This window comes from Miscanthus floridulus, chromosome 11, assembly GCF_019320115.1.
Source record: "Miscanthus floridulus cultivar M001 chromosome 11, ASM1932011v1, whole genome shotgun sequence".
NCBI classification, from domain to species: Eukaryota; Viridiplantae; Streptophyta; class Magnoliopsida; order Poales; family Poaceae; genus Miscanthus; species Miscanthus floridulus.
In genome coordinates this window covers 5764382-5779118 of record NC_089590.1, presented here as the reverse complement: position 1 = coordinate 5779118, position 14737 = coordinate 5764382, and positions in this window count along the sequence as shown.

The following is a 14737-nucleotide window of genomic DNA, read 5'->3' as shown; positions in this document are numbered from 1 at the left end:
GTGGTGCCACCGCCATCTTGTTCGGTGACCCAATGGCTATTGAAACTAGCCATTGGATGACCATTGGAGGGGCACCGCCACCCCTGTCCGGATGACTGTACCTGCCATGTCTGGTGACCTCATAGAGGCTGGCTCCAAGGGGTAACGGCTCTATTTACTTATGGACTTATAAATAGAGGTGGTGGATGGCCTTGGCCACTCTCTTGGCACTTCCCACACCTGTATGCACCCTTTGGGAGCTAAGCACACCACTCCACTCACTTGCACACTTGATTTCATCATCTTGAGTGAGATTGGAGAGCCTCTAGTGTATTGCTTAGTGGTCTAGCATCCTATGGCACTAGTTGGGCGATTTGGGCTGGTGGAGATCTTGTTACTTTTGGTGTTTGCTAACACCTAGACGGTCCGATGATTGGTGGATAGTCGAGCAGAGGAAGATGATTGTCTGCTGGCTCCGATCATTGTGATTGTGAGGGATTCTTGTGCCTTCCTCAGCGGAGCGCCAAAGGAAACTCTAGTGGATTGCGCATGGCTTGTGGATCCTCATCTTGTGTTGGTTGAGCGGCGCCCGGTTATGGGTTAGGCATGTGATGCCTATTAGCGCGTGAACCTCCAAGTGAGTGAATCGCCACAACGGGGACTAGCTTGTCGGCAAGCAAGTGAACCTCGGAGGAAGAATTGATTGTGTCATCATTGTCACCTTGGTATTCTTATTGGTATTCATTGTGATTGATAACTTGCCATGACTGGTATATCACCTCTACCTATCTTGCATTACTTTTCTAGTGTAGCTAAGCTCTTTAGTGTAATTAGTTTTGAGAGCTAGCTTGTGTCTTGTCTATTGGTTAGTGAGGATCTTTAGTTAGTCTTTGATAGCTCACTAACTTAGTGGTAATGTCTTAGCCTCTTGTGTGACATAGAGATCATAGATAACTAGAATTGTGGATATGAGGCTTGCATTTTGAGTAGCCTAGCGCAACACTCGCTTCACTTCATAATTGTCTTGGCTTAAGTGTTGTTGTAGAAATTTTATAGGCTATTCACCCCCTCTAGTCATTAGGACCTTTCAATAGCTTGGACCTACATCATTACTTCGAAATCACTATGAGAGTCTAACTGTATGTTATACTTAAAAAACTTATCATGCAACCCCAGGACCTATGGTTAAACCCATCAAAACCTCAATTACACGGATCTAGAGCTACTCTACGAGCCAAACAGTTTGTCCAGCTCAAGAGTAGGGGTATAGAACCACGATGGAGCCACACCATGGTGGATTTGCATATCTAGATTCTAGTTTTTAGTGGTAGAGCTCTCCCAAACAACCCTTAATTTTGTCGTTAGTGTATAAGCAGCAGGTAAAGGTGAGCAAGACTGCTTTGTCGAACTTTGCAAGTTGAGGCTTGAGGCCTTGACCTTGTAGGCCTATGGCCATGAGCATCCCACGCGGAATATGTTACTTGTGATAAAATGCTTCTATCTCCTATAACTAAAAAGAACAAAACATGGACATTTTTTGGTGCAACATTTGTTTTGGTTTGTCCATCTGCCCACGCCTACGATACCCGCCTGCTTTGAAGGAAACAAATCGATCACCTGAGGCCACATGCATGGAAGGAAACAATAATCATGCATTGAAATCATGCTGCTCTGGAAGGGAGGTACGCTGATGTTCTTCAAAGGATCCCCGCCTGCTTTGAAGGAAACAAATCGATCACCTGAGGCCACATGCATGGAAGGAAACAATAATCATGCATCAAAATTATGCTGCTCTAGAAGGGAGGTACGCTAATGTTCTTCAAAGGATCCTCGCCTGCTTTGAAGGAAACAAATCGATCACCTGATGCCACATACATGGAAGGAAACAATAATCATGCATCGACCCTTGTGATATTTGTTTTGGTTCATCCGTCTGCCCACCCTAACCCTTGCGATACCATGGCTAATAAAAAAAGAAAAATCCCCCCTCATCTCTCTCATGACCCGACGCCCGACGGCGCTCCCCCCCCCCCCCCCCCCCCGATGGCCGGATGGCGCTCGTCCCTCCTGGCCATGGCGACGCTCCTCCCTCGCCGGCTGGCAGTGGCACTCCTTCCTCACCGACGACGGCGGCACTCCTCCCTCACCGGTGGCGCTCCCTCTCACGGCAGCCACCCATCTCCAGTGAAGCTTTGCGAGCTCGGCCTCGGCACAGGCCAGATGCGTGGGCACGGTGGGCCCTGGCTGCATCGCGTGGGGGCTAGCATGGCCGTGCGGCAGGTACCTTCGTCTCCTAATCCCCATCTCTTCTTCTTGTGTTGGATGCAGGATGTGTGAAACCTATCTGAATAAGGAGCTAATCTAGGATGTGTTGCACATGCTTCTTTGCCTGCACTTGCTGATTATGTGTGAAACCTATCTGAATGAGGAGTGAAATGGCATGGTTGAAATTGAAACCAAATTGAAGTTGAATAATTCAGCTCTATATGTTTCCATGGCAGCTCTGTATGTTTCCCCAATGCACGGTTGAATAATTGGGACCAATCAATTTTGCTGATTATGCATTAGACATGTATCTTAGATATGTTTGGTAGATGATATGTATGCTAAAGCTGCTCCCATGGCATTGCTGCCATACGTTAGATTTGTAGTTGCTGCATTAAGAACATGTGAACTCCGATCAAACATTATCGATTTTGGCAAGTATCCACATGGACGCCGAGTATTTTGGTCCTAACAGAAGCATGCAGCTTCTCATGAGAAGAACAATTTGAAGCAACATGTGTGCAAGCCATCTGCAATGTGCGTGCATGACTGCATATACGTATATGCGATTAGAAGAGGTGGAAGGAAAAGAAACTGATCTAGAGTGCAAGTGCACACAACATATCTAAGATACATATATTATGAAATTGCTCACTGTCCCCTCCTGCCCTCCATTTTCATTTTTCAGATATATATTATGAAGTAATTAGCTTGTTATAAACGTCATATATTTGAAAACAGAAATGGAGAGAGTACTTGTGCATTTTGTGTAGAGCCGCACTAGCCTAGGATAACACTGCAGCCTACATTCTTATTGTTTTTGCATTCACGTGTATAACTTTAGAGGAAGTGTGCAGTGTGCTACATATAGGTTGTTTGGTCATGCTTTGCTTTGCAATGTTCCCCTTTCTCAATTCCCATGGCCTAGCTCGTTAGGTAATTCAGATAGATATGTCCAGTCATTGGATATGGATTATAATAAAATGGCTGAAACTGTATCTGAGGAAGAAGAAGAAGAAGATGAAATGATGATGCTTGTTTTTTCGGTGATATATTTAGCTTCTATCAGAACTAGAACAAGAACTCCATGTTACACTTCAAAGCTTAGTGGTTCAGAATATACATGTGAACTTCTTGAGGGCCATCCACATCGTTCTTATCATAATTTGCGTATGAAGCCATAGGATTTTCAAAGCACTTGTAGATTACCTTAGTTCAAGAGGGCTTTTAAAGAGTACAAGAGGGGTTACTATAGAAGAACAACTAGCAATGTTCATGTACATGCTTGCGCGAAATGCAAGTTTTACTACATTGTGTGATAGGTTTCAGCATAGTGGAGAGACAATACATAGACATATCGTAGTAGCCTTTGATGCAATCTCTTCATTGGCTTTTGATTTTGTGAAGCCCCCATCATCTGAGACCCATTGGAAAATATTGACCAATCCACATTTTGCACCTTACTTTTAGGTACATATAACAAATATATGTACTGTTTCAAAATTCTTACCTTTTTCTTACATATATACTAATTATAAATAGCACCTCTTCTCTCCCTTGTAGAACTGCTTAGGAGCGATAGATGGGATTCATGTTCCAATCACAATCAGTGCAAGTAAAGCAGCACCGTATCGGAATAAAAAAGGAACTCTTTCTCAAAATGTGATGCTTGCATGTGACTTTGACCTGAACTTCGTTTATGTTTCCACTAGCTAGGAAGGTTCAGCATCAGACGTCGGGGTTCTATGTTCTGCCATTAGGTCTAGGCCTATCCCACCGTGCCACCGACACCTGCGACGACTCCTAGGATAGGCGTAGCAAGGTGTAGGGGCGATGGCGTGGTCACCCCATAGTGGCACCAGCAGCGGCGGTGCCCCCTCAGATCCGGTCGGCAGGGAGGAGGAGCCTCAAGCGAGATGAGGGGCGAGCAGATCGAGCGGGATGAGGAGCGAGCAGATCAACAAGGTACGCCCTTTCCTCCTCCCTAGCTCAACAAAGTGCGGCTTGGCCATCGAGCTCTGCGGCCCCCGGCGACAGCCTGGCCAAACCCGCGTGCTCGGCAGCACCTGGCGGTAGTGCGACCCCTGATCTAGCTACTTCAACCTTTCCCTCTCCATCGGCATCACAGGGGTGGCTCCCCCTTTTATGGCTCCAGTCGGGCAAGTAGCAACTACAGCTCTAGCATGCTCAGCCCACATAACAACTCATCACGCCCAATGCTTCTCTTCTCGTCTGACCCATGCAAGCTTCCCCTACTCTATCAGATTCCTTGTGATTCAATAATTTTTTTGCAGCATGCTAATACCCCGCTTGAATGTTGTAGTAGTGCTTCTCTTCTTGAATGTTGAATGTTTACAATTTCAATGGTGACATGAAGTTGCAGCCTCCAAAAGCGACCAAGGATAAGGAGAAGTACCATCAGTGACTACATTACACCAGCCACATATGTGACGATTGCTATAGGGCATATCCTTTGTATTTTCTTGGACAAAGATTAAGGTCTAGCATCGACAACTTCTCTAATGTGATCGAAGTCTATTAGTGTCTAGATTGCTATCTAGTGGATGCACAAATCATTTGACATTGTATAGTAAACTGAGAACTAGCTGCTTAGGAAAAACCTTAAAGAGTTCATGACAATTCTGATAGTTCTATTGATCTATTTATCCTTTCTATTTTACCACATCAATTCTTGTTTCTCTAAAACATACTTGATTACTCATAAATTCATGGTTAATGCATTAAGTTTTGGATTGTTATAGGTATGAGCAAGGTTGTCGCTCGGCCCTTACCGAGTCGGTGAGCCTACGACACCGCACACTCCGTGACGTTGTTAATTTCACTGAATTTTGCTTTTTGGATTCAATGTCACTTTAACATTTTCACAGTATGGTTATTTTATCAGTGCGATCCTTATGTTTTTAGTACAAAAGTTTTACTGTCCCATAGTTGTAAGGAAAATGGACCCTTGGCCTATTTACTTTGGATTTTGGTGTTTAATGACTAACACAACTAAATTGGACTAATGAATTTGCAAGTGTTTGTCTTGTAGTTCAATAGGGTGCAAGACGTAACTTGGACGAAGGCGATGTGATGATCCGATGATCAACACCTCAAGCAAGACCTTAAGAGCACAAGAGAAGACGCAAGAGATCAAGCAAAGTCCAAGCATGAAGATTGGAACCAAGCCGTATGCAAGATCAGCGAAGAAACGAGCTCGTAGAGGCGACCGGACGCTGGACAAGACGCTGGTGGCTCGGCAGTCGGGACGACCAAACGCTGGACCGGTGGCTCGGCAGTCGGGACAACCTGGACGCAGGACTGGTGGCTCTGTAGTCGGGGCGACCGGACGCTGGACCGACTTTGCAGTCGGGACAACCGGACGCGGGTGGCGAAACTGATCGGACGCAGGGAAGCAGCGTCCAATCGAGTATAGAGAGGTTCTAGAGCGGCAAATCTACGACCAGGACATGTCTGATGGTAGGCGACCAGACGCTAGCCAGCGTCCGATCAGCACATTGCCGACTCAACTGGTCGGGACGACCGGACGCGTCCAGTTAGGACGATTCAGCGTCCGGTCAGTAGCAGAATTGCGGGAGTTCGACTCCAACGGCTACTTTCTTAGTGGGGCTTATAAATACAACCACCAACCGGCCATTTGTGTAGGGTGGAGCTGAGGAAACATACCAAGGGTGTTGATACACCATTTTAGTGATCTTCACTTACATAGAGCTTAGTGATTCATTAGGTGATTAGCGTAGGTGCTTTGCGAAGTGCTTAGGTTGATTAGACCACCGCTCATGTGCTTGCTCTAGGTTTAGGCCTAGTGTTTAGTGAGGTTTGCATACCTCTTACCACTCAGTGCTTGCGAGCACCATTGTTGTATGTTGGAGGGGCTTGAAGTCTTGCGAGATCATACCAACCGCGTTTGTGGTGTGGCCGCCACCGTGTACCGGAGGGAACAAGGCCCGCGGCGTTTTCGGCCAGAAGCTTGATAGTGAAGACGGCGGGGAGCATCCGGGAGAGGCTTGCCAGAAGGCACGTAGGAGACCCACTTGCGCGTGGGGAAGGCCTGAGGCTATCCATGGAGTTACCCAACTAGGAGCTTAGCCCTTGCGAGGGATTCCTTGCGAGGGGCTCCAACGAGGACTAGGGGGAAGCTTGCGCGCTTCTCGATACCTCGATAAAAATACCAGAGTCGTCAACAGAAGTTTGCATATCTCTACCTTGCTCTTTAGCTTCCGCATTTACATTGTTTACATTACTTGTTTTGCGGTAGAGATGGTAACTCACTAGCAAAACCGTAGTTGCACATTTAGATAGTTCATCTATTGCATAGGTTTTGCTAGAGTTAGAAAAAGAGGTCATAGTTTGGAGTTAGAATTTTTAAGTTGCCTAATTCACCCCCCCTTTAGGCGTCATGGTCCCTTCAATTGGTATCAGAGCCAGTTGGCTCATTTTGGACCTTTGGCTTAACCGCCGTTGAGCCGACGCTATTTAGAGTGGTTGGGATGGATACCGCTAGGCCTCCGCACTTTGACGGCACTAACTTTCCATACTATAAAGCTAGAATGGCTTGCCACCTTGAGGCGGTTGATTTGGGTGTATGGAGAGTCACTCGTGATGGGATAAAACCCATCAAAAATCCTGAAAAACCCACAAAGAGTGATGAAAAAGAAATGCACTTCAATGCTAGAGCTAAAAATTGCTTGTTTGAATCACTTAGTATGGATGTTTTTAATCAAGTATTCACTTTAAATATGGCATATGAAATTTGGTTAAAACTCCAAGAGCTCTATGACGGCACAAGCAATGTCCAGTGAGCAAAAACATTGTCTAGGCAAAGCAAAACTATGATTCCTTTACTATGAATGATGATGAGCTTGTTCGTGATATGTATTCTCGTTTAAATCTAATTATCAATGAGCTCCATTCTATAGGATTATTAAAGCTAGATGATGCAGACATCGTGAGGAAGATCATCTCCGTGCTACCACAAATGAAATATGCAAGCATCATCACCATCCTTCACAACATAGAGGACTTGAGCAACATGACCCTGGGCATAGCCATTGGCAAGTTAGTGGCATTTGAAATGTCATGTAAGATGGGTCAAGAAGAAGCTTATTCATCAAGCAAAGGCAAAGCTCTCGCTTGTAGCGAGAAAAAGAAGATGAAGGGCAAGCAAGTTGAGACAAGCTCAAGCTCAAGTTCCTCAAGTGAAGAAGAAGAAGAAGATGAGGACAATGATGATGATGAAGAAGAAGATTCAAGTGATGATCAATCTTCCTCCTCCACCTCCGATCTTGATGAAGAATCAATCAAAGTGATCAACAAGGCAGAGAAGATGATCCAAAGGCTCAATGTCAAGGGTGTGCCCATCCAAATTCAAGATTTCATTTTCACAAATCAAAGAAATGAGCAAAGAAAGAGAGGATTCTATGGATGCGGCGAGTTGGGGCACTTTATGGAAGTTTGTTCAAACAAGCCCACACCCAAGACAAAGAAGAAGGCATGCAAGAACCAAGCCCTCACATCAATAAGATCATGGGATGATTCTTCAAGTGAAGAAGAACCCCATCACAAGAGGCGAGGCCGCAAGCACTCATCATCAAGCTCTTCTCGTGTGTGCCTTATGGCACGAGGTAACGAAAGCTCTTCCTCTAGTGAGAGTGATAGTGATGATGATATGCCTTCTTATCATGAACTTGTGCAAGAAAATCTTAATTATGCTAAAGCTTGCACTAGTCAACAAAAGAAGCTCAAAAGTTTAAAAAAAAGCTAGATAGTTCACAAAAAGCATACAAAACCTTGCTTGAACAATATGAGAACTTTGCTAATCTCAATATTGAACTATCTACTAAAATTGAGAAACTTGAGACTAATGCAACAACAAATGCATGCACAATCAATGATGAGCAACTCTTAAAGAAAAATTAAAAATTAAAAGAAAAGTTAGCTAGCTCACAAGAAGCATATAATAGTTTGCTTGCTAAAATGGAAACTATATGCAAATATTGTGATGAGCTAACTAATAAAGTTGCTAATCTTGAAGCCGTTAGCATAACCCCCACCAAGGCATCTAAAAAGAAAAGTTCTATCTTTAACATGTCTAAAAAGGATGCCTCTACTTCTTGTAATGATTTATGTTTGGACTCACCTTTATGCAACCAAGTTTATGTTGAGAAAGTTGTTATAGATACATGCACACAAGAGGTTGCAAAGGAGAATGAGCAACTCAAGCAAGAAGTAGCTCGCCTCACTAAGGACTTGACTCAAGTAAAAGGCAAGGCGAAGCAAACCCAACTTCATCAAGATAACACCGTCAAGGGAGTGAAGAAGCTTGATGAAGGACAAACTGTGGTTTGTTACGTGTGCCACAAGGAAGGTCACAAGTCCTATAAGTGCAAGGTGAAGAATGGGGGAGGAGCAAAGAAGGAGAAAAAGCAAACAAGCAAGATCTCCAACACCTATACCAACAAGGTGGACAAGAAGGCCTCCACACCTTATCTCTTGAAGAAGAAGAAAAATGACAAGGTGGTGGCCATCAAGGTGAACAAGCAAGCCAACAATGGGGTCAAACGCTTTTGGGTGCCAAAGGAAATCATTTCAAACATGAAGAGCACCAAGAAGGTTTGGATCCCAAAAGGGAAGTGAGAAGTCCGTCGGACATCGGGGAATTTGGAGACTTGGCAAAGTGTGGGTGCATTTCATGGGGTGCATCATGATGGATAAAATCATTGCCAAGTGGGTTACTGAATACTATGGACCCAAATTCCCCTTCCCATGCTAGGTAACTAGATGTTATTACTTTTTAATTAGTACATCTTTCAATTGGTATTTCTTACAATTTGTATCTTAAGCATCTAGTTACTCTTCATGCCTAGGTTTGCATTTGCATGCTTATATCTTTTGTCATGCATACACTAGGTATATCTTATGGTAGGACTTGCTCGGTCTCTTTTTTAACCCTTGGAGCAAACCTACATGGTTCAAAATTGTTTAGGAGCACGGCACATAGCTTGTCTTACTATTGTTTATCTAATATGTGCCAAAGTCCAAATTGTAGATAATCTCTCCCGAATATCTATTTTGAAAATGATTCTCACATTCATGAGATGTCATCTTTCAAGTGGTATTTTTGATTCTAAAATCAATGTGCATGATTTCTACAAAGTATTCTACATTTGTGTACACATATTTAGAGGGAGTAATTCTACAACTTGGATGCTTTGAGACTAACACTTTTTCAAATGGTATCAATTTTTCAAACCTATCACATGTGTAGTAGTCTCATTATAAGAAAATTGGAGCCCCCGGAGTTAAGCATAATTCTTCAATTGGCATCATCATGTTGATTTCATTTCATATTTATATGCTTTCTCCATGCATTATATAGATTAAACTCTCTTATGCAATAAATTGCTAATTATGCATATGCTTTGCTTCCTACCATATGTATGCATACATTTAGGGGGAGCTTAGTCTATATAATATGAGAGTCAAATTGTGTGACCCATTTCACTCGATATACAAAGGATCACGAAATTTGACCCTCCCTTGTGCTACTAATATCTTCATTTTCGGATGTTTGATGCCAAAGGGGGAGAATTTGAAGGACCAAAGGCAAGCATCAAGTTGATGTCTACAAGTGAAAATGGTCCGAGAAAGGGAGGAAAAGTGGATTATGGATTAGTCTAAGTAATGGTAAAATTTGTAAGGAATCCATAATGCCACATGGGGATTTTTGCAAGGGCAAGATAACCTTTCATTTAGTTTTAATTGGTATCTTACTAATTGATTTCAATTGATATCCCTTAATATCATATATGATTTCAATTGGTATCTTTAAGTATCAAATAAACTTGCCCTTTGCATTGCATCTTAGCAAGTAGGTAGTTTTTAACTTCTAAATTCTTATTATTTGCTTGCTTTGGTCGTGTTGGCATCAATCACCAAAAAGAGGGAGATTGTAAGAAAAATGGACCCTTGGCCCATTTACTTTGGATTTTGGTGTTTAATGACTAACACAACCAAATTGGACTAATAAATTTGTAAGTGTTTGTCTTGTAGTTCAATAGGGTGCAAGACGTAACTTAGACGAAGGCGACGTGATGATCCGATGATCAACACCTCAAGCAAGACCTTGAGAGCACAAGAGAAGATCCAAGAGATCAAGCAAAGTCCAAGCATGAAGATTAGAACCAAGCCAGTCGCAAGATCGCGAAGAAACGAGCTCATAGAGGCGACTGGACGCTGGACCGGATGCTGGTGGCTCGGCAGTCGGGACGACCGGACGCTGGACCGGTGGCTCGGTAGTCGGGACAACCGGACACAGGACCGGTGGCTCTGCAGTCGGGACAACCGGACGCTGGACCGACTCTATAGTCGGGACAACCGGACGCGGGCGGCGAAACCGACCGGACGCAGGGAAGCAGCGTCCGATCGAGTACAGAGAGGTTCCAGAGCGACAAATCTACGACCGGACGCGTCCGGTGGTAGGCGACCGGACGCTAGCCAACGTCCGATCAGCACATTACAGGCTCAACAGCCGGGACGACCGGACGCGTCCGGTCAGGACGATTCAGCGTCCGGTCAGTAGCAGAATTGCGGGAGTTCGACCCCAACGGCTACTTTCTCAGTGGAGCTTATAAATACAACCCCCAACCGGCTATTTATGTAGGGTGGAGCTGAGGAAACATACTAAGGGTGTTGATACACCATTTTAGTGATCTCCACTTGCATAGATGTTAGTGATTCATTAGGTGATTAGCGTAGGTGCTTTGCAAAGTGCTTAGGTTGATTAGACCACCGCATACGCTTGCTCTAGGTTTAGGCCTAGTGTTTAGTGAGGTTTGCATACCTCTTACCACTCGGTGCTTGCGAGCACCATTGTTGTACATCGGAGGGGCTTGAAGTCTTGCGAGATCACACCAACCGCGTTTATGGTGTGGCCGCCACCATGTACTGGAGGGAACAAGGCCCGCGGCGTTTCGGCCGGAAGCTTAATAGTGAAGACGGCGGGGAGCATCCGGGAGAGGCTTGCCGGAAGGCACGTCGGAGACCCACTTGCGCGTGGAGAAGGCCTGAGGCTATCCACGGAGTTACCCGACCGGGAGCTTGTCCTTGCAAGGGGTTCCTTGCGAGGGGCTCCAACGGGGATTAGGGAGAAGCTTGTGCGCTTCTCGATAACTCGGTAAAAATACCGGAGTCGTCGACGGGAGTTTGTATATCTCTACCTTGCTCTTTAGCTTCCGCATTTACATTGTTTACATTACTTGTTTTGCGGTAGAGATGGTAACTCACTAGCAAAACCGTAGTTGCACATTTAGATAGTTCATTTATTGCATATGTTTTGTTAGAGTTAAAAAAAGAGGTCATAGTTTGGAGTTAGAATTTTTAAGTTGCCTAATTCACCTCCTCTTAGGCGTTACAGTCCCTTCAATAGTAATGCACGGACACGCTATCCAGTAACTATAAATGTCTTGAATTAATGCATCACTCAATACTAAGGATGTTTCATCATTTCTGTAATGTTTTTTTATTCCTGGGATATTGATTCCTGCATTCCAAACATATGTTTCTATCCTGTTCTTGTATTTTTTTTTCATTCGTCTGTTTTGCCTCTACGTACATGTTCCTTTCTTGTGTTCCCTTACATGATGCATTCTAAGACTTTAGAAGAAAATTTTGAACATCAATCAATTAGTAAAAAATCAATTTATACCAAAAATAAAGTGTGGAATGTGAATTTGTGGTTGCGATATTCATCACTTGTAAATATATATAATTTAAATAATTGTTTGCAAAAGATCAATAAGAGTTTGACTTTGCAAATCCTAATGCGGCCTTGAGATAGAAAGAGTATTTGATCCAACCAAATCCACAAGCACGCAGGCACACATGTTGTTCCTATGCACACTAGAAGCTCACTGGAGGCATAAAAGGCACACGTCTCTATTCACATGAGCGTGTAATATTTTTTTGTTTTAAAAAATGTAACTTTTCTTGTTGACCCTCTTTAAATAGATTTTTTTTAAAAGCTGAAAAAATGCTTTTCATCCATCGCAACCACCTGCGACTGCGAGTGCCCACGCAGAATCCGGGCAAGGCGAGAACGCGCCGCCGCTGCCACCGCTTCCGCTTCGGCTTCCTGCTCTGCCAAACAAGCGCAATGAATCGCCGCCAGGGACGCCGAAAAGGATACGGCCGTTACGGATTATACTTTTTATGTTTTTATAAAAAAACAGAAAACTTTTTTATTCTGTTAATATAATAAATTAAAAAACGGAAAAAGAAAATCACAGTGAAGCGGCAGACAGGCACAGCTAGCGCCCAGCGCGACACCGAGCGCCAGCGAGGCAGAGCCGCAGAGTGGGATATTTAATTTTTACCATTATAGCGGATGACAACTCCTAAGACAACAGCCTTATGATCGACAATATGATTTTAGCAGCGGACAAAGAAAATCAATACATATTTGTCATTTTTGCTCACGTGGCACGCCAGCGCCTCATACCGGCGCGGATCCAAGTCAGCAGCGCCATGTGAAATGACCACCTCTGCCCCTGGTGTCTTTCTACTCCAGTACTCCCCCGTGCGGCCCACTTGTTTCACCCACCACATTCTTTCTCTGCTCGTCGTGCTCGTGCTTGGGCCATGGCTCAGGGTGGTCTGCAGCGTGCGGCGCATGGTCAGGAGGCTTGCCAATGGCCGCGCCTCTCCCTCATCGTCTTGGCCCGCCCCCACCCAGAGCACCGACTGGCGCGCGCTTGCCCGTGGCTGGCCCTGTTCGCTACCGCCTGTCTCCTGGCATGTCGCGCCGTCGCGGTCGTTGCGGGGCTGCCGCCGAGTGCCGACGTACCGGCAGCAAGCACCCGCTCGCGGCGGGCAGCGAGAGCATGGAGTGCCTGCAGAGGCAAGCACGTGACTGTTCGGGAGTAGGAGGCGTGCGTCATGGCACGATGCATGCCGCGTCCCAGCCATGGCGCACGCGGTCTCGCTCACGGCACGCGACACAACGGAGGGCGCGGAGCGCCGCGGCTGACTCCATGTCGTCTAGGCCTAGGATGGCGAGCGCACGCCCGTTCTTGCGGGGCGTCTGTCATGGCGCGATGCAAGCCGCGCCCCGGCGCTGGCGCTCGTGGCCCTGGAGGCGGCCACGCTAGCACTCGACACAAGCGGACGACTTGGCATCGCGTTCAGCGGCGAGGGCGGCGACAACAGACACTGGGCCTCGAGGTGCCATGCAAAGCAGCAGTGACCGCGGACGAGGTTCAGCATGGCGAGTGACCCTGCGTGACTGACGGCGAGAGCGACCCGAGTCGATGGGTGCACGGCCAGCCCCTTGTCGGCCTCGTGGCGTGGGAAAGCGTGAAGCTTGGCGAGCAGAGCGAGGTGGAGGTGGAGCGCGGCGGCGTCGGATGCGGCCAGGAGGTTCACGTTCAGCGGCACGGGCGCCCGAAGAGTAGAAGGCAAGCTCGGAGACGGCATCCGAGGAGTCGTCCGACCGGGAGCCGCCAGCCCCGCCCACGTCGCCGCGGCCACGCAGCGCACCAGGCTCGTGCGGGACTCGTACGAGCGGGCGGCGATTAGGGAGCAGATGCTGGGAAGGTGTGCAACATGCCGAACACCGGCCCTGAGCCACGCGCCGTGCTTTGCTCTTGAGTCATGACATCGTGATGATGTCCTATACGCTCTTTTTTCCTTTGAAAAATTAAAGAATAAATGTTTTGAAAATACAAGTATACGTATATGAGACAACAGCTATCATGAGCCGTCCATCCTTTAATATGTTGCAAGAGGAGAAGGGCATGATGGTCTTTTCGCATGTTGCTGATGACTCAACATCACCCTAGTGTGCGGGCATGGTCTGCCACGTGAGCAAAAGTGATGAATATGTATTGATTTTCTCTCTATCGATAAAACTGTATCGCCATCTCAAGATATAATGGTAAAAAGTTAAGGCATCGCATCGGCCGCTTTGCTTTGCTCGCTCCTCTCTTCGCTCCGCTTTCCACCGCTCCCCGGTGCATGGCCAGCGAATTCGGGAGATTTAACTTTTTACCATTATAACAAATGGCACCTCCTCAAATAGCACTTTAACGGATGCTAATACATTTTCGTCAGCACAGAGAGAAAATAGCTACAAATTTACCACTTTTACTTGCGTGGCACACTAGCTCCTCATGCCAGCGTGGATTTGAGTCAGTAGGACGTGTGAAATGTCCCTCCTGCCCTTTTCCTCTCCACCCACGCAGCTGGCATTTTCACCCCGTGCTCCTGGCGGCCGCGGCAACTCGCGCGCCCAGCGTTGGCCACGCTGGTAGCCCTAGGCACTAGCCACGCGACACCTCATGCCCGGCGGCGGCGGTGCTCCGGCTAGGCGGTGGCGCGCTGTTGCCCGCGCCCTGGCCCGACGACGATGCGCGCGCTCGCACCGTGCCTCGGCAGCTCGCGCCCTGGCGGTGCCCGCGCTTGCAGCCCAGAACGC